This window comes from Erinaceus europaeus, chromosome 10 (genome assembly GCF_950295315.1).
Source record: "Erinaceus europaeus chromosome 10, mEriEur2.1, whole genome shotgun sequence".
NCBI lineage: Eukaryota > Metazoa > Chordata > Mammalia > Eulipotyphla > Erinaceidae > Erinaceus > Erinaceus europaeus.
The window spans coordinates 79,444,815-79,463,149 of NC_080171.1; the positions used below are offsets into that span (position 1 = coordinate 79,444,815).

Below are 18,335 nucleotides of genomic sequence, written 5' to 3' on the forward strand. Positions count from 1 at the left end.
TAGATGGACTCTCCTTGGGTGCATAGATAATAATAATCATTAAGTCCTCTTGATAGACTTATCCTCTGAGCATTAAATAATGTTCATCCCTATCATTTTATTTTATTTTACTTTATTTTCTATAATGTCAGATTGAGAATAGCTGTTCCTGTCCTTTTTTTTTTTTTGTGGCCCACTGACTTGTATGGTAGTTTTCCATCCTTTCACTTTGAGTCTGAGTTTGTCTTGTTGAGTTAGATGGGATTCCTATAGACAACATATGGTTGGTTGTATTTTCTGATTCATCTTCCTTCTCTGTATCTTTTAATATGTGAATTCAGGCTATTGACATTTATTTATATTATCAATATTTTAATGCCACTATTATATGCTTATAGAGTGTTCTGATATATGGCATGTTTATGGTAATGTGATTGTTTATAGGAGACCTTTCAGAACTTCTTGCAGGGCAGGCTTGGTGATAGTTGATTCCTTCAACTGTTGCTTGTCTGAGAGGGTTTTTATGCCTCCATCTAGTCTGAATGATAGTCTAGTGGAATACAGTAGTCTTGGTTGAAAACCTTTCTCACTGAAAGCTCAATAGATATCTTGCCATTCTTTTCTGACCTTTAGTGTTTGTGTGGAGAAATCTGCTGCTAATCTTATGTGTTTTTCTCTATAAATGATTTTGTTTTTCTTTTGCACTGTTCAGGATCCTTTTTTTTTATCCTTATTCTTTTTCATTCTAAATATGATGTGTCTTGAAGTCTAGGTTAATTTTGTTTGGGACTCTCTGGGATTCTTGAACTGTCATGTCTTTTATATTATCTAGAGTAAGGAAGTTCCCATCTATTATGTCCTATAGACTGCTTTTTTCCCTCTCCTTTCTTTCTTCTTCTGGTAAGCCTATAATGCATATATTACTTCCTTTGAAGTCATCCCATATGTCCCTGTTGTTGTTCTTAATATCTCTTAATCTCTTTTTGAGATCTCTTATTTCTTAGTTTTCTCTAATTCATCCTTGATCTCGCTAATTTTATTTTCTTCCTCACTTATTCTGTTCTCTCTCACCTCTGTTTTTTTCTGTAACTCAGCTATTTTGTTACCCTGTTTTTAACTCAGCAATAGTTGTGTTCTTAACTCAGCAATTTCAGCTTTCAGCTCTCTAATTACTTTGAGATAGTTAGTGTTTTCTTTCAGATTCTCATTTTCTGTCCCCCCATTTCTGATGATATTACTTTAAAAACCTTTCCTCAGTCCTGTGACTAATGCTTCAATTAGTGTTTGGATGTTGTCCTAATACTTATGTGCTTCTGCCTTTGGGAGGCTTTTATCTGGGCTTTTGTCCTGTTTCATGTCTCCAATGTTTCTTCTTGGTTTAACCATTGCATATGGTGTATTATGAGGGCCCTCAATCCACTAATCACACTTGTGTCTAATGTACTTAAAGAGTTCACAGTTGTGGAAATTAATAGTGTTTCAATGTTGTCTCAAGTCTTGAGGTGAAGCATGGTGGCTGTTAAACTCTCTTTTGTTCTTTATCTTCCCTATAGGCTATGGGAGCCTGTGGGCATTTTAACTATAAGCAGATATTTTAGCTTAATTACTCACTCCTGACCAAGAGATAAAACAGGGTAGGGATAGCAGAGTGGAGAGACTCTCATGCCCTGAGGGACCAAAGCCCTGGGACCAATTAAACTGCTTTTCCAGCACCCAGAGCCAACCTCTGGAAGCACTCCTTGGCCCTGTAAGTTTCTAAACAAATCCTGTTTGTACTCCATGAGTTCTGAGGCAGTTAGTCACTGTGTCTTCCAATTCATCATGAGAACAATATGGAAAAGCCCCCACCATTCAGTGCCATCTCCAGACCACCAGACTATAGATTTTCTCCTGAGTTTCCTGGTCACTTCTCTCCCCCCTGATGTCAGCACAGGGCCTCCCTTCTGCTGCTCCAGCCTCCATGGACACTATTTATGCCACTATTAGCGATGAAGACTCCCAGTTGCATTTGGTGAGACTTAGGGGCTCCTCTTCTCCCTTCAGAAGTCTTTTTTTGTTGCTAAAACTCAGATTGGAGGTGGTGCCTCTACTGGCAAACTGCTGCACTGTTACCAGCTGCTCCCAAGTGGATACAGGCTTTTAGCCCAAGGAATTCCTCCTTAGTTCCCTCTCTGTCCACAAGCCACAAATGTCTGCACTCACCCGTGACTTTGTGGTTTCTCAAATTAATCCTAGTCTTGTTTTGTTGTGTTCTCAGGTGATCCTCTTTGCTATTCCTAGCTGACCAGGAGAGCAAAATGGAGTTGTTGTTACTCTGTAGCCTCACCTCCAGAAGTCTTGGTTACTATTTTAAAAGATTTATTATTATTGTTATTTTTTTGTTTAATTTGCCACCAGGTTTGTTGATGGGATTTCATGCTGTTACTAGAAACCTACTTCTCCTGGTGGCCATTTTTTCTTTTCTTTATTTTCTCTCCCCATTTCATTTTATTTGTTACAACAGAGAGAAATTGAGAGAGAGGAAGAGAGAAAGACACACATGGACAGACTTGCTTTACCGCTCATAAAAATTTCCCCCATAGATGGTGAATGGAGGCTTGAACCTGGGTCTTTCTGCATGGTAACATGTGTGCTTAAATGCCTGCTTGCCGGCTTATGATTATTTTCTAATTTTCATGAAAACGAATTAATCTGTACCAGCAAAACATTTTTAAAGGACAAAGAGGAATATTTTCCCCATGGCTAGTGTCTTAAGACACCCAGGATTTTGACTAGGTTAGACAAAGGACAGAGCAGAGACAGAAAGACCTGTGTAGAGACATAGATGGAATCCATGGCTCTAGGGTCCTGGATCTTGAGGTGCCCTGGCCTCTTTTGGGGGCAGAGACCAGCCACTTGGTGGGTGATGGAGTGGGTACTGGACTGCCTCTTCAGGTGGCTGTCTGGGCAACTTTGTGGACTGGCACCCACTGGAGGGAGGGCAGGGGCCACTCTCTAGAGCACCCACAGATGCACTGTCACTAGCCCAGGCTGGGGACAGCAGTGGCCCATCTGTGAGATGTGGGACTGCTAAGCCCAGGTAGCATTGTGACAGTGTGTGTGGCATCCCAAGAGTGTGCCCTGGTAGGTGGGAGTGGATGAGGAGCAGCATGCTCCTTGTTTCTGAGTGGCGGACACCCATGAGCAGCACCAAGGGGGATCCTAAAGAGTGGGCCCCACAATAAGTGCCTTTGTGACCACCTTCTGTCTGTCATGGAGGACTTTCAGCATCCTCTCTCAGGGGAGGGCTCAAGTGCTGGGCACTGAGAGGCCACGGTGAGGACTAACCACTCAGAGGTCAAGGCTAGACCAGGAGGACTGAGCACTTAGAGGTTAAGGCAGGACCAGGAGGATTGAGCATTAGAGGCCAACACTAGTCTATGAGGGCTGACTACACAGAGGCTGAAGCCACCTCTATGGATGTAGCAAAATAGGAGCCCCCAAACCTTTACCCAGTGACCCAGACTTCATACCTCTCAGGATTCCTTGGATGCTGGGGTGCCAGAACCCACCTTGCTGCTCCCTCCTCCATGGCCTTGTGTCCCTTCCTGCAAGGTCACATGCTGGTGGTTGTAACTAGAAATGTGGTCATCAATAGGGCAGGACAGTTCCATAGGAGAGGACAGGTGTGTGTGTTATGTGTGTGTGTGTGTGTGTGTGTGTGTGTGTGGTCAAGCAATAAAGCCAAGTTCCTGGCTCTGTCAAATCTCCACTGGGATCTTGTCCCCTCTGCCACCAAGGGCCTTTCTGGCCTTCCTGGTTTGTGCCTCCACCCACATGCTGATGTAGCACTTGTGGGAGGGAACAGGACACCCCCAGGTATAGACAGGAGACAGACATCTCGGTGTCACTCACCACTTAGCAAATATTTGCTCAGTGGTTTTTAAAGGTGAACATCTCACACAGGCCCCAGCCTTGCTGGGCTCCTGGGCTATTGATGAAATTAATCATCACCTGGAAAAGCCAAGGAGGACATATGTGGCAGTCTAGAGGGTTCTTGGCAATTCCTTGTACCCTCCTAGCTGTGGGCAGGTGCCCTCTCTGCCTGTTCTGTGCTATGCATATGACTTCTTTAGCTGTTCTTGGAGGGAGGGGAACTATTCACATTTCTATTTTATTTTATTGGAAATTATTTTTTGAGAGAGAGAGAGAGAGGGAGAGAGAGAGAGAGAGAGAGAGAGAGAGGGGGACACTAGAGCAACACTTTGGCAATGCAATGCTGGGAATCAAACTTCCAACATCATGTTTGATAGCCCAGCATTCTGTCCACTGTGCCACCTCCTGGCTGCTTTATTTTAAGATTTATTTATTTATTTTTTAATATTTATTTTATTTATTCCCTTTTGTTGCTCTTGTTGTTTTATTGTTGTAGTTATTATTGTTGTCGTAGTTGTTGGATAGGACAGAGAGAAATGGAGAGAGGTGGGGAGGACAGAGAGGAGGAGAGAAAGATAGACACCTGCAGACCTACTTCACCGCTTGTGAAGCGACTCCCCTGCAGGTGGGGAGTCAGGGCTCGAACCGGGATCCTCATGCCAGTCCTTGTGCTTTGCTCCACCTGCGCTTAACCTGCTGTGCTACAGCCTGACTCCCCATTTATTTATTTTTAAACAGAACACTGCTCAGCTCTGGCTGATGGTGCTGGTGCAAGGAAGTCTTTTGCATAAACTACTCTGCTATCTTCCCAACCCATTCATTTTATTTTAAAAATTATGTTACTTATTTCAGGGGGTAGGAGTTGTGGGGGGCTAAGCTCCAGAGTATGAGGTATGGGACTGAGCTTAGTGCCACACAGACAAGTCCTGTACTTTACCTTTGATCTACTTTCATAGAAATAGTGGTTTATTTATTTATGATGATAGCGGATTACCAGATTGTAGGATCAGATTGTAAGATTACACCACACCACACCACACCTGCCACCAAGATCTGTGTCACCACCCCTACAATAATAGTGCTTATTATTATTATTATTTCACTTTTAAGTGGTTGAAACTCCAGTGGACAATGATGGTTCACAATACAGGAACTTGCCTGTAAGTAGAGCTTCATTGCCGTACAACCATGACTGCTCACCCTGCTCACTGTTGTAAATGGCAGCCTCCTACCTAGGACAGACATGACCCCTGGAGGATGGGCCTCTGGGGAAGCCCAGAATTGCTCTCGTAGCATCCTGGGAACAGAGCAGGGACAGGAGCTTGGCAGCCCTTGTCAGAACCACAGTGCTAAGAGTGTGCTGCTCCCACCCAGGAGGAAATGCCAGAACATTGGTCCCAGGCTTGCAGCAGGGAGAGGTCTGCCTGCCAGCTCAGCTGGAGGGGGTCCAACCCTCCAGACTTTGCCTCTGTCTTCCTTCTTCCACATCCCCCATCATGCACAAGGCTTTCCACCTTCCTCATGGAGCATCAGTAGTAGGCCTTGAAGATGCAGCTGAATGAAGTGGTCATTCACCTACCCATGCACCTGTTCATCTGTCCACCATCCACACATCCATCCATCCATCCATCCATCCATCCATCCATCTGTCCATCCATACACCTACTCACTCACCTACCCACCCACCTACACACTTATTAACTATTCCTGCACCCATCTATGCATTCATACATATCTTCATCTGCCCACCAACTTATACACAACCACATACATACACCTACCACCCATCTATCCATCTACCTATTAGACCACCTAACCCCATCTATACATTCATCATTCACTCAGTAATCTAGTCATCTACTTACCCAGCTACCCAACCATTTATCCATCCATGTACCCATCCATCATCCATCCATCAACACATTCATCCACCTACTCACTCATCTATCTACCCACCTACCAACCATCCACCCATCCATATATCCATCTTTCCATCCATCTATCCATTCATCTACCCACCCACTTACACACACACACACACTCTCTCTCTCTCTCTCTCCTACCATCTACCCACCCATTCATACTTGTCCAACTAGCCCTCTATCAGCCATCCATATATCCACCTGCCCATCCACTTATCCACCCATCCATCTCCCCATTCATCCATCCATCCATCCATCCATCCATCCATCCATCCATCCATCCACCCATCTATCCATTTCTCCATTCAACTACCCATCTATTCGTTTCTACATCCATACACCCATCTATCCATTTCTCCATCCACACACCCATTCATATCTCTGTCCATCCACCCATGCTTCCACTTATCCATCCATGCATGCACACACACCCATGTATTTACATATGCTAACATCTATCCTCCCCCCATCTAATCTCTGTATGGACAAAGCCTCCCTGAGCCTTGGGAAGAACCAAAGTGAATGGAGGGGATCTGAGGAACCTAGAGGCCCTGCAGCAGAGACACCCCAGAACCTGCACAACTCTCTAGCAGTAGACAGATAGCATAGAGAACAGAGCGTGGTTCCAGCCCCTTTCTAGGAAGACTTCACAGACACCCTGCTGGGTCAGACACTGCTCCCCTACTCATGTTCCCCCAAACCTGTGTGTGTGTGCTATTCCAGCCTTTAGGTCCATGATTGTTCAACAATTTGTTTGGCTTTGTACATTAACTCTCTTTTCAGCCACCAGGTTCCAGATGCCAGCATGATGCCGACCAGACTTCCCTGGACAGACGACCTCACCAATGTGTCCTGGAGCTCTACTTCCCCAGAGCCCCACACTACTAGGGAAAGAGAGAGGCAGGCTGGGAGTATGGAGCTACCAGTCAACTCCCATGTTCAGCAGGGAAGCAACTACAGAAGCCAGACCTTCCACCTTCTCACCCCACAATGACCTTGGGTCCATACTCCCGGAGGGATAAAGAATAGGAAAGCTATCAGGGGAGGGGATGGGATACGGAGACCTGGTGGTGGGAATTGTGTGGAGTTGTACCCCTCTTATCCTATGGTTTTGTTGATGTCTTTTTTTTTAAATAATAAAAAAAACCAAAAAACCTGTGTGTGTGTGCCCTTACTTGAACATGATGTCTTTGCAGATGTCACCAGGTTGAGATGAGTTCATGCTGGGTCAGGATGGTCCTAGGCCTGACGATGTTTCCATGGGAAGGGGACAGAATCACAGAAGGGACACACAGACAGCAGTTTGAAGACAGAGATCGTGCAGAAGGTGTGGCCCCATGGACCTTAATGTTGAACTCTCTGGTGTCCAGAGTGTAGAGAGAGTCTAGACACTAATACACACTGTCCCCAGCCCCCCAGTGGTCCCTGACATGGGGTGGGGACACACAGTGGGGTGGGGCTCACACACTGCCTGGTGAGTGGGCTTGGGGATGCTGTCACATACTGCCAGGAGGCTGGAGCACATGGGCCCCAGTGTCAGCACTGGAAGCATAGGCCTCTGGGTTGGGGGAAGCAGTATTGCTTCCCCCTCCTGATGTCCCCCACCTGGACCTGGCTGGCTGGCTCACAGACATATCTGCTTCCATAATTAGTATTTAATTTAAATTTTTTTATTGTCACCAGAGTCATCACTGGGCCTGTAAGGAATTCTTCATTCCAAGAATCCATTTTTCGCTTCTTTTCTTTCTCCCCTTCTTTTCTCCTCTCCTCTCCTCTCCTCTCCTCTCCTCTCCTCTCCTCTCCTCTCCTCTCCTCTCCTCTCCTCTTCCCTTCCTCTCCTCTCCTCTCCTCTCCTCTCCTCTCCTCTCCTCTCCTTTCCTTCTTTTTTTAAATATAGAGACAGAGAGAAAATAAGAGGAAAGGGGAGACAGAGAAAGAGAGACACCTGCAGACTGCTCCATCTCTTTTGAAGCTTCACCCCTGCAGGTGGGGAGTGGAGGCTTGAACTGGATCCTTGTGCATGGTGACATGTGACTTCTATTGGGTGTACCACTGCTAAGCACTGAGAAATTTTTATTTTTGCTTTCAGGGTTATTGCTGGGCCTTGGTGCCTGTATTCACTGTTCCTTACATTTAGCACTATGTGCACTTAACCTGGCCCCGACTTCACTGTTCTTGAAGGTTTTTCTTTCTTTTATTCTTCTGTTCTTTCTCCTCCTCCTCTTTTTTTTTTCTCCTCCTTCTTTTCTTTCCTCTTTTGTCTTCTTTTCTTTCTTTGATAGAAATGAGAAACAGAAACACACACACACACACACACACCACTGTTCCACCTGTTGTGAAGCTTTCCCTTGAGCCCTGGACCTCACTTGTGGCAATGTGTGCACTCTTCCTAGTGAACACACTCTTCCTAGTGAACACACCTGCTGGAGGGGATGCTCTAGGGGCTGAGGATGAAAGCACTGGGAGAAGCATGGGTGTGCAGCTGGCCCCTTCCACCTGTCAGTATGTACCCTACAGCCTGGGCAGTGCCGTGACAGAATGGGGTGACCTGGCAGCCTCAGGGTGGGAGTGCCTCACTCACCAGCTGAGAAGCCAGAGCAAGTGCTGCTCCTGTTTGGGAAGCTCGTGCCTGGGCTCCCTGCAGGCACCTCTGCCTTGCACCTCAGCACCCTCAGGCCCCCAAGTGGAAGCTGACCTGGGAGCCCACCCCCAGACTCTAACAAGCAGAGTAAATGCCTCAATTTGAAAGGAGGGTTTTTAGAATTATTTTTCCCTTCCCTTCTCTGTGGCCCCAGCCACTGGCCGGCAGTTGGGAGAGGCCTACTGGCTGCTCTGTCTCTCTGAACCCCCTGCACTTGGCGCTTATTAAAATCAATACCGCTCATTAGCCGGCCGCCTCTCCATTTTTAATCATCCATTGATAAAGGCCTGCGCCCGCAGGACTAAACAAATTTCCGCCCGCGCCCCTGTGCGGTGGGGCAGGGCGACTGCGGGATGTTTATTTACTGCCTGCTTCCTGATTGAGAACATGCCTGGCCGCCCGCCGCTCCTGCACGGGAGACTTACGGCCGCTTCCTGTTTGCCAGAACAGCGCACCGTTGTGGGCGCCATGAATGCGGGCTTTGTGGGCTCCATCCTTCCATCCTGGGCAGGGGGTCATTATCCCCTGCTCCCTGTGCTGGCTTTCCGTGTCCCTGGCGGGTTCCTGCCTCAAGCCTTCCTCTGAAATTCTCAGAGAGACAGAGACACAGAAAGAGAGGCACTGAAGCACTTGCTGCACCCTCTGTGGAGCTCCCCCCAGTGCCATAATACTTGCATGTGGCACCTAGGTTCCAACTTTGACTTTGCAGGTGGTTAAGCAGGTACCCTGCTGGCTGAGTTATCTCCTCCTTTAAGCATCTCTACAGTTAATAGCGTACAATTATGGTCAAATCTATGCTGAGTCAGGGAACCTAGAGCAAGAACTTGCCCTTCCGTCTCCCTGTTGAGCATGGGAGTCTGGAGAAGGGGCTGCATGGGCAGGGACAGTGGAAGACCTTGGTCACATGCCTGGTCTCAGGACCACCTGCTTTCTAGTTTTCAGGGGCTCTGGCCACAGAACTCAGGAATCCCAGTGGGAGTCCTTGTTTGCGGGGGTGCCTCCCCACTCCATCCAGCAGCAGGCAGGCAGCCTTGCTGGAAGCTTCTGCAGGGGCTGGTCTGCCCCCTTGCTGCAGACAACACCTCCACCCTGAGATGCTGGTGGGGATGGGGTGGGAATTGCCTGGAGTGGAGGCTCAGAGATACAAGGTAGGGCTGTGTGTGCTTGCAGAAGTTAGGGGCTCTGTGAGCCTGGGGTTAGGGTGCCCAAGCCTGGCACATGGGCCGACCCACCCCCAAGTTCCCAGGCACAGTTAGCATGGCTAGGGGCCTGAGTGCTAGATCTGGGTTACTCATGGGGCTCCACTGCACAGGGTTCCTGGACTGTGTGTCCAAGACCCACATGTGGTATTTGGGGGTGCTCCAGAGGCCCTCCACTAGAGGTCGGGCAAACAGGACAGCCAAGTTTTGCTTCGAAGGATTCGGTTTTCTCCCTTCTATGTTCAGTTTTTTTTTTTGTTTGTTTTGTTGTTGTTGTTCTTTTTCTTTTTTGTTTTTAGAATGTACTTATTTATTCATGAGGGAGATAAGAGAGAGAGAGAAAGAACCAGATATCACTCTGGTACATATGCTGCTGGGGATTGAATTTGGGACCTCATGGTTGAGAGTCCAAGGCTTTATCCACTGCACCATTTCCTGAACCACACTACATTCAGTTTTTTTTTTTTTCAGTTACTGAACTGGAGCCTTACCAGCTCACATTGGACACAGAGAGGGAGACACCGTGGCACCAGAGCTTCCCCCAGTGCCATAGTACCTCTTTTGTGGCACTGGGGCTTGACCAGGGGCCTGCATTCTATCTGGTGACCTCCCCCCACCCCTGATGTCTGTTTTGATTCTACTTCAGGCTGGTCGCAAAGCAGCCTGGCAGCTAAAATCAGCTGCAAATCGCCTGTTGGCTCAGGTGGCTTGTTGTGACAAGAGGGGAAATCAGTCAGGGAAGGGGTGGAAAGGGAGAGTTGGGACTGGGATTCCTTAGGTGCAGGCTGGGAGGCAGAGGGCTCAGAACAGGCCACCCAGCACAGGGTCAGCAGGCCTGGGATGGGCAAGTGGGCGGCATCTGTAGACCCCATAAAACTCTTGCTAATGAAAGTGTAGGGTTGTTACTCTGTAATGAGTCACAGAGCAAGTCAACAGGGTCCAGCCTGGTCAACCCCTTTATAGCCAGCCTTATCTGCTGCTCCCTGAGGCTCTTACCAGTCCCTTTGGTGTGTGTGTGTGTGGGGGGGGGGGATGGGCAGAGGTAGAGGGATCTGGAAGGGACCTTGAAGTCTTCACCCCCTCGCCTGCTCCCTTTTTCTGTGGTAGCCTGGCCCAGAGGCTGGGGCAGGCAGAGACTGGCCTGTGGCCCCTCATCACTGGTCATGAGTCTAACACTGGGTCTGGCCTGGCTGATCCTTGGAGCTCCCTTGGGAGAGCTTCTTCCTAGAGTGCCTAGGCACGCTGCTCTGGAAGGGGTCTCCAGGCCAGTGATCAGCCCCTGGCCTGCTTAGCTCAGTGCTGGTTATGCCCCAGTTAAGTCCTTTAATTTCCATAAGCAGTGTTTGACCCCCACCCCAATCCCTGAGGGGCTGCCCCTCCCCACTTAATAGGGAGAGCCCTGGAGTTTGTGTATTAGACATACTGAGTACTGAGGCCTGCCGCTCTCCACCCTGACATGTGCTCCAGGGATGCTGGAGCATGAGGGATGGAGGGCTGTGGGGGGATGGGAGTGGGAAACCTACAGCCTGGCTTTGCTCTTGGAGTTAGGGAACTGGGGCAAGGGGTGGCCTCTCAGACAACACCTTCCCTGCCAGACATCCTCTGGCTCAGGCTCTGGGGTGTTCTCAGGGCCTCCAGTGGCCTTAAGGTGGCTCTGTTTCCCCCCTTAGCCTGGCCGTCCTCCCTCATGAAGTTTCTTCTTGGGGGCTGACATCTGGTGTCCATGGATAACCTGAGCTGGGGTGAAACATCTGGGCACCCCCTGCCACCCTGTGCTGGCCACCTAAGGCCAGAGTAGCCAGTCCCCTCCTGAGCCTCTGTAGAATGGTGGCTGGCTTCCATGATGGGACTCAAAGGACAGATCAGATATCTGCTGAAGTGACTCTCCTCAGTGTCCCTGCCCCTCATGTGACTGCCCTCAGTGTCCCTAACTCCCCTGAGGTGACTCCCCTCACTGTCCCTGTCCCCCCTGATGTGACTCCCATCAGTGTTCCTGCCCCCTGATGTGACTCCCTTCAATGTTCCTACCCACCTGAGTTGACTCCCTTCACTGTCCCTACCCCCCTGAAGTGAATCCCCTCAGTGTCCCTGCCTCCCCCCAGGTGACTTCCCTCAGTGTCTCTGCCCCCCCTGAGGTGACTCTCCTCAGTGTCATTGCTCCTCCTGGGGTGAAATGTGCTCCTTCACACTGCTACAGGCAACTGTGTGTGCATGTATGCACACACGTCAGCACACACAGCCACACCCGTGTATAAATATTGGCACATATGTGCACACAAATGTACTTGTATCCCGGCCCCCCCTCACGCCCTAGCACCCCTGGAGTCCAGGTCAGGGTGGAGTGGGGCAGGCCTCAGCACCCAGCACATCTAACACTCAAATCCCAGGGCCCTTGTTGTGAAGTATATGTGCATGTGCACAAGTGCATGTACATACACACATGCCAGCACACACAGCCACATATTGTTCACACACATGCATGCATATATCTGCCTGAGGCCAAGCCCTTTTGTTCACCCCAAGCTTTTGTGGAATTTGAGAAGTGGGGGTGTGTAAGGTGAGAGGACCTTCCCCAGGCTGGTTAGACCACAAGCACCTGGCCCCTGCACTCAGAGGTGCCCCCCTGTGGCCTTGGATCAGCCCAGCACCATGCCTGGGATGGGACTGCCTGAGGGGAGTCCCCGTCCCTCAGTGCACTAAGTTCTGTTCCAGCAGCCACTGTCTGTGTATGTCCACATCCTTCCAGAAAGATCTATCTGTGGCCAACCTAGCTCCAGGCTCCACAGGGCCTCCCTGAAAGCACTTCTCCCCTTACCCTCAGGAAAAAGCAAAGCAGGTGACTCAGGGTGGCAGGGCCTGGGGCGGTGACTGCACACCCCTGTGTCCCTGAGGCCCTGGCCATTGGAGGACCCAGGTGTGAAGCGGTTAATAGTCTGTGACCTGCCATACCCTCAGAGCGAGTGTTAATAGCCAAATGTTTTGCAGTAAATTATCAGAAAGAATTATTCCTTCCAGGCAGAGGCTGGTGCCCCTGGGGTGTCAGAAACCCCACTTAAGGCTGGAATTCTGTCACCTCCCCCAGCCCTGCCCAGATTGAGATAGCCTGCTCTGGGACAAGTGCAAATGGGAGTGCTCCTCCAGACTGATGCAGGAGCACAGGAGAGGCTGAGCTCTGGGGGCCCCCTACTAGGGGGCTGCTGGGTGAATGATCCTGTCTGCCTCCCCAGGGGTGGTTGGCATGATGCAGAATAAGGGTGGTGTCTATGATGGTGGTGCTGTGACACAGGGATGATGGCAAAGGTCCCCAAGGTGTTCTGCTGGCTCTGCAAATGTGGCTGCTAGATCCTGGCCAGCCTTGAACCCACCAATTTCCAAAGCTTTACTGTTCCCATTTGAGACTGGGCAAAGTACCTGCCTCTAGGGTGAGCTACCCTGCTTGAGCATACAAGGACAAGAGGGAACCCCTGGGGGTTGACCCAACATCCAGAAACCAGAGCTCAGATCACTGCTCTTGAGACCCCCACCCCCAGGACTTTATTCCCAAACCAGAGGTCCTCTTGAGGGATCTGGTACTGCAGCACTCCGCCAAGGATGCAGGGGGTGCCAGGCTTGTGGGGAGTGACTCAGCCACTCAGCTGTCTGTGCACCCCAAAACAGAAGACTGGAGAGGCCAGCATAGATAGATCCTCTGCAACCTTGGGAGGGCAGCTGCTTCCCACACACTGTGACGGAGGCGTCCCTGAGTGGGCTGGGCAGCGCTTGGCACTAATGGGCTTGCCTGAAAAAAAAAAAATGACAGTTGCTGCGCACTAGCAGGTTCTCATGTGACATCAGCAGGGAATCAAAGCACTGCTATTCCTGGGGAGCCCCAGCCGGGGCAGGCGGCCTTGAGCGGCTGTCGTGGCTCCAAAACCCACACTTCCCTTGGGAGTTAATTATTTTCTTAAAATGCAACTTGTACTGTTAGTTTAAAACATTCCAACTGTGTTCACACTCTTTAAATCTTCAGCAAACCTTAGAGTTTAAATTACTTGCAGATAAGAGTAATTCTATTAGGGCAAGGGAGTGGGGTGCCTGGGAGAGAGGGACTTGGGGGGGAAGAGAAAGGGCACCTGCTGTGGGGTCCCTTCTGGCACCCTGGCCCCTTGGGGTGGGAGATGGCTGACTGAGCTAGCCACTAGGGATTTGCTGTCTGAGCCGCAGTCTGGACCTCCCCACTCAGTCCAGGAAGGCTGGACCCACATCTCTATGCTGGGGGGGGGGTAAGGGGAGAAACCTCCAGGACTCTGAGCTATAAGGTTTTTTGGGGGCCTGGGGTCTGTTTTGGGGCAGAAGGCTGGGGTTCAGCCCCAGGGGAATACCTTCCCTGAAGGTCTGTCTATATTCACTTAGGGTTCACTGCGGAGGATCTATCCACACTAGCCTCCCCAGACTTATACTTTGGGGTATACTGTCATGTGAGGCCCATAAAAGGCGAGGTCCCTCCCTAGAAGGCTGGCCCTCCCTGGGGTGACAGGTTTGATGCCCACCCACTGCAGTGCTGGCACCTGTTGTCCAGGCCCTGGAGGCTGTGCCAAGCGGTCTTCCCTATTAGACCCCCCATTATGCCAGTGGGGGCCCCCACTGCCTGGGGATGGTTGTATGGGGCTGGGCCTCCTTGTAGGGGCCCCTCTGGATTGTGAGAAGGTCCTGTAACCACAAACCCCAGAATGTGGTTGGGCTGATCCACCCTGGACAGCCCAAACTCTGGGGCGGGGGGTGGGGTGGGGGGGAAGAAGGTCCGGGACCCTTGAACTTGCTGTCCTCTGGGTCTTCCCCATGGCTATAGGACTCTCTCACTCCCTATCCTGCCCCAGACTGACCACTCAGGACTACGACCACTCTGTCTCCTGACAACGACATGGCCTAGTTATGGCCCTGGGCCCCAAGAGCCAGGTAGGGTGTCTTCTAAGGTGGTGATGGGAAGATGGTGGCTGAACATTGGGGCCCCAGGTTCTCTCCCATGTCAGATACTAGATGGGGAGGTGCCCACACACCTCTCCAAATGTCTGTAGTCACCAGGCTGGGGAGTCAGAGGGTGTAGTGCTGTTAACCTGACTCCCTAGGCACCTACCTGGATAGGGCAGGGTCACTGGTGGCCTGGCAGCTCTGCTCTGGGCTCTCTGAACCCCAGCTTCTCCACTGGGAGAAGCAGAGATGGCAGAACCTATAGTGCCCACTTCCCCATTCCAGGGGTGCTCTCAGTGACCACTGTCTTTGCTCCCCTGTATTGAAGAGGATGATAGAGGGAGGCAGGGAAGGGAAAGAAATACAGAATGACCAGGGGCTGTGGGCTGAGGGGTCTGGGAGGTGGTCCCCCTTACTGCACACTCAGCCAAACTGGGGAGAGGAGGAGTCAGTTGTGGGGTGCCTACTGCTACCAGACCTCAGTTCTCTGTGTGTGTGTGTGTGTGTGTGTGTGTGTGTGTGTGTGTGTGCACATGCACGCAGACCTGGTTCATGCTAGTCCATGTGGAGTGCAGAGGAAGCCATGTAGGGGGACAAGGGCTGTCCCAGTCTGCCACCAGGGCCCTCTTGGTAGGGTTTGGCTGCCTGGCCTCTGGGCTCCACACCTGCAGCTCTGGCTGCCTCATCCATGCCTTCCCACACCTGCAATGCTTCACACTCTCTTTCTAGCAGCTTGTGGTCAGTGGGTATGGGTGCCTGGATACGTGCAGTGATGAGGTGTCTGTGATTCATGGATTTTCCTTAGGGGCTGGAGTGGGTGGGCCTGCTGTTTCTCCCCTTCAGAGATAAGGCCAAAGGGAGCAGAAAGCTAGATAAGGTGCACGAGTAGGATAAGTGGGCTGCCTGGCAGAGGTGGCCTTGGGTGGCACAGCAGGTGATGCTCCCTCAGGTCAGGCTCCCTTGGGCCCCATCAGCACCACACTGTGTCCTCACTCCAAGGGCTGGAGCTGGCCAGGGGAACTCCTGATGGGAGAGCCAGAGCCTTAGCTGCAGAGGGGAGAGCAGCCTGGGAGGCACAGAATTTGAGTTGGTGGGGGGGAGGCAGGCCCCCCAGGATCCAGGCCCATTGGCCAGCGCTATGGGGCCCCCCTGTGGCAGGGCTCCAGAGCCCCCTTTGACTTGCTCTCCCCCTCAGCAAATAGCATTTTCATGAGTTAAGTGTGAGGGAATTAAAAACAACCCGATTAAATTTCCTTTTCTGAATGTGCACAAGCTTGGACTCATAAAGGGCTTCCCGTTCTTGCACATGTGGAGTGTGATCAGGCGACAGATCCTGAGGTGAGGAGTCTAGTTGAAAGAGAGCCCTGAGACACCTGACCACTAAACCATTCACAACCTGGCCCCTCCCTCCATGATCCAACACTCCCTCGTGGCTGCTCTCTGAGGCCATCTTGTCCCTGACCAGTGACCTCAGCCAAGGAGTGTAGGAGGGTAAACTGAGGCAGGGGATGTAGAGCAAGCTGGCTGAGCCAGCAGGTATGCCTCCTGTGACCCTTCCCCTGTATCTTGGGAGGAAAGTTGGATGTATTGGTAAAGGGCCTTCATCCCAGGAGACGCTGCAGGTGTGGAGGGAATTCTGGATGCTTGAGGCCATGGGAAATGCAAGCAGAATCGTTAACAGATGCCAAAAATAGCCTGGTGAAAGTGGCATTGGGGTGGTACCCTCCACACAGTGGGGTTCATGCCCAGGGGCGGGGCATGGAGGCAACTCTGGGTGTGGGGCAGGCCAGCCTCCAGCCACATATGGGGCTCTGCAGAGGTTTAATGGCACCTCAAGACAGGGTCTGAGGTGGCAGTGTCTCACCCCTCCTACCAGGACTGGCAGTGCATCTGTGGAAGTCCCTGACACCCCAAGGCTTACATTGTCCCAACCGCTCCACTGAATGTGAAGTGACTGACTCCAACCCACACAGCCACCCAGGAAGCTGTCACCATCACCTAGCTATGGACACCTACCCTGTTCCTGTCCCTAGGGTTCATGCCATGGGGCCGAGGACCACTGTATTCCAAGGGGTCACCCTGAGCTTCACCCTGTGGCTTTCATCAACAGTCTTCTTCTAGCCAGCCCTCCTGTGGGCAGGGCCAGGAGGAATTATCAGCTGCCGTGTGTCTGCAATCATTTCATTTATTTATTGATTTTTGCCTTCAGGGTTATTGCTGGGGCGTAGTGTTGGCACTACAAATCCACCACTCCCAGCAACCATTTTTTCCCATTTTTTTCTTTCTATTTTATTTGACAGGACAGAGAAAAATTGAGAGGGGAGGAGGAGATAGAGAGGAAGAGAAACAGAGACACCTGCAGCACTGTTCACTAGTTGTGAGGCATCCCCCCTGCAGGTTGGGAGTGGGGGTTTGAACCCAGGTCCTCGAGCATGGTGATATATATTCTTAACTGGGTCACCACCACCCGACCCTATTTATTTATTTATTTATTTATTTATTTTTATTGACAGTGCCAGGGATTAAACCCAGAACCCCAAGCACCAGAGCTGCATATTCTACCCACGTAGCCACCTCCTCCTATAGCCAAAACATCTTCACTTTATTATGAAAAATTTCTTTGAGAGAGAGAGAGAATCAATGCATCGCTCTGGCTCATTCTAGTTCTGGGGATGGAACTCAGGACTTTGTGCATGAGACCCCAATGCCTTATCCATTGTGCTGCCTTCCATGCTGCATCCCTAAACACCTTTATTTCAATTTGCCTTGGCATCACACTGTGGGTGTCTGAAATTCCAAGTACCCAATTCTCTGTTTTCCCTGGACTCCACCACCACCCCAGGGGTCACTGCTCCCCATGAAAAGTCTGTCCTATCCCTCTAGTCTGTTTCCAAACATGAGTGTCTCCATCTCAGGGCACTGATGGGGACCTCAAGCCATGGCTTCAGGCCATAGAACTGCACCTGCTCTCTTGTTATCTGGTCAGACGCTCGAGCTCAGCACCTGCTCTCCAAGAGAAAAGCCAGTAGGCAGAGGAGGTGTGGCATTTCCAGGGTCATCTGGCCAGAGGTCAGGTGGTACAGACCTGGGCATGTCCACCTCCGTCCATAGCTGCTGGGCCCTACCCAGCCTGCCTTTGGGTCCTGTGCCGCCTTGAGGGCTACAGGACCCTGGCCCTGGGAACTCAGCCACACAGCCCTTTGAGAGCATGGAGCCTGGTTCACCTCTGGGTATTGAGGCATGGGCTCTGCCCTACAGAAGCCATTGGGCCTCCTGCCTTGGATAGCTAGCAGGGCACACTGCTAACGTTTACCCCCTGCTTCCCCTCTGCCCTGGGGCAAGTATAGCCACCATGAGGGCTCCTTGGGCTTACTGTTTGGCACCAGCCTTGGGCGGGCCCCTTGGGGTCCTCCCTGCATACCTCTGGCCTTCAATCTGCAGGCTGGAGAGGGAGAACTGCAGTGTTTAGGGAAAGCCAGGTGAGTATCTCCAGGCTCCATCATGCAGGTAGGATGGAGGACACCTGCCAGACAGACAAGGCCACAGAGTTAAGTGAGGGTTGCTGGGAGGCAGGATAAGATGGACACTCCACCCCAGCTTTGTACTTCTAACAGCTTAGTCATAGTCTGAGAGACGCATGGGATGCTGGCCCTGAGGGATGGCCTGGGAGGCTTGGAGGAAGTCCTATTGCTGAGGAACAGTCAAGACCAAGTGGGTCCTCAGAGCTTCTGT

The 18,335-nt window shown here is 51.0% G+C and overlaps 1 long non-coding RNA gene across 2 annotated transcripts in view; it reads left to right on the plus strand.

Annotated features, from left to right (window-relative positions):
* LOC132540901 (uncharacterized) overlaps positions 1-6,936 on the plus strand; it is a 121,747-nt gene extending 114,811 nt beyond the window's left edge. For both annotated transcript variants that reach the window (XR_009552069.1, XR_009552070.1), the window contains exon 4: positions 6,600-6,936. This is a non-coding gene — a long non-coding RNA (uncharacterized LOC132540901). The remainder of the gene's footprint in view (positions 1-6,599) is intronic.
* The last annotated feature ends 11,399 nt before the right edge of the window (positions 6,937-18,335 follow it).